At 47.5% G+C, this 1,974-nt stretch overlaps 1 protein-coding gene across 1 annotated transcript in view; it reads right to left on the bottom strand.

Moving 5' to 3' along the window:
• Positions 1 to 1,974, bottom strand: part of ANKRD27 (ankyrin repeat domain 27) — a 52,070-nt gene that overhangs the window by 12,207 nt on the left and 37,889 nt on the right. The gene's annotated exons all lie outside the window — the stretch shown is intronic.

Genomic DNA, 1,974 nt, shown 5'->3' with positions numbered 1-1,974 from the left:
CGCTACTGGGAAGGCTGAGGCGGAAGGATTGCCAGAGCCCAGCAGGTCGAGGCTGTGGTGGCCGGGAGCGGCCACTGCACTCCAGTCTGGGCAACAGAGTGAGACTCTGATTCAAACAAATAAATAAATAAATAAATAAATAAATAAATAAATAAATAAATAAGCATACCTGATCTCAAACCAGGTGACATGGGAACCAAAGTGAGGCCCAAACTTTACCTATAATGACCATTTGTATACTTAACTCTGAATTGTACCCCATATCTTTAAAATAAATTTTTTTTTTGAGTTGGAGTCTCACTCTGTCACCCAGACTGGAGGGCCGTGGCCGCTTCCGGCCACCGCACCCTCGACCTGCCGGGCTCCGGCGATCCCTCCGCCTCAGCCTTCCAAGTAGCCGGAATTACAGGCACGCGCTACCACGCCCGGCTGATTTTTTGATTTATTGTAGAGATGAGGTCTCGCTGCCCAGGCAGGTCTCGAACCCGCAGGCTCAGGCAATCCTCACTCACCTCAGCCTCCCAAAGGCATGGGATTACAGGCTGAGCCACCGAGCCCGGCTGTAAATTTTTTTTTTTAATGGGCAAAAACTTGACAGACCTTTCCCAAAAGAAGACAGGCAAAGTGGTCAATGAGCACATAAAAAATGTTTAACATCAGTTGCCAGGGAAATGCAAATCCAATCAAAGTGAGGAACAGTAGAACTAAAGAGTCAGAAAACAGATTAGAAGTTCCCAGGGGATGAGGGGTAGGGAAGGGGGTGACACACAAAGGGGCAGGAAAGTATTTGGGGACGACGGTTAGACCTCCATCGCAGTAAGGTTGCACGGCTAGCCATTCATTTGCCAAAGAGTTTCCAGACCTGACAAAGCTCATTCCATAAAAGTAAAGACAGATACTGAAATACTGACAAATTAGACATCTACACTGAAAACTTGTGCTCTGTGCTCCATCACCAGGAAGGACGCTGGGGAGGCTGACATTCCTATTGAGGACACAACCTCTGTGGCTTCCAGGGCTTTCTGGCAAGGCATCAAAGTCCTACAGAAACCAGGACCCATGGAAGAGTGTGAGGAGATGAGGAAGTCATCTCCTGGTGTCTTGCAGAGTGCAAAGTGCTTTCAGGATATAAAGCACTTTGCTTTATTCTCTGGGCTGAATTACATAGATGTTTGTCACTAACTCATGTTCTTGAACTATGAAGCATGAGTATGTGGGATAAGGAATAATTAACAAATGTAAAGTGGACTTTTCCTCTGCAAAAGCCTATGTGAAGAAGTTACAGAAAGCAACAGACTGAAAAAAAAAAATCTGCAAACATGTATCTGACCCACATATCTAGAAAAGATAAAGAAATCTGAAAACTCAACAGTAAAGCAAAAAACAAACCATCAGAAAATGGGCAAAGGAAATGAACATACATTTTACTGAAGAATCTATTCAGGTGTCAAATGAACACATGAGAAGAAGTTCAACATCATTAGCCAAACCATTCTTTGTCTTGAATGTGGTGGTAATTCACAAGCCTACACATAGTACAGAACTAAATACATGTGCGCACACACACACACACACACACACGAGAACAAGCAAAACTGGGGAACTCTGAAGATCCAGGGGCTGCATAAACGTCAATATCCTGGCTGTGATTTTGCTCTGCCTCTTTGAAAGGATGTCACCCCAAAGGGAAACTGGGTGAAAGGTGCAAGGGGTCCCTCTGCACTTGGGTGGAGGGTCACCACATAGGAGGAACCAGCACGAACAAAGGTGGCGGCAGAGCAAGAGTGCGGCCTCCCCAGGGGGCTCCAGACACAAAGATGGAGACCCCTGGGCGTGTCTCTTCATACACTCCTGCCATGGGACTCGAGCCGGAGAGCAGCCACAGCACTAAGCATGGGGGCATGTCTCCACTCCCTCCCTGCCCCTGAAGGGAGTGGGCAGCCCGCGCTGGATGGCGCCCTGGAGCCCGCCGCC

Source organism: Carlito syrichta, unplaced genomic scaffold (genome assembly GCF_000164805.1).
Source record: "Carlito syrichta isolate Samal-C Ts95f unplaced genomic scaffold, Tarsius_syrichta-2.0.1 Scaffold312007, whole genome shotgun sequence".
Lineage (NCBI taxonomy): Eukaryota > Metazoa > Chordata > Mammalia > Primates > Tarsiidae > Carlito > Carlito syrichta.
Note: the sequence above shows the minus strand (reverse complement) of the source record. Positions and strands in the feature narration are given on the sequence as shown.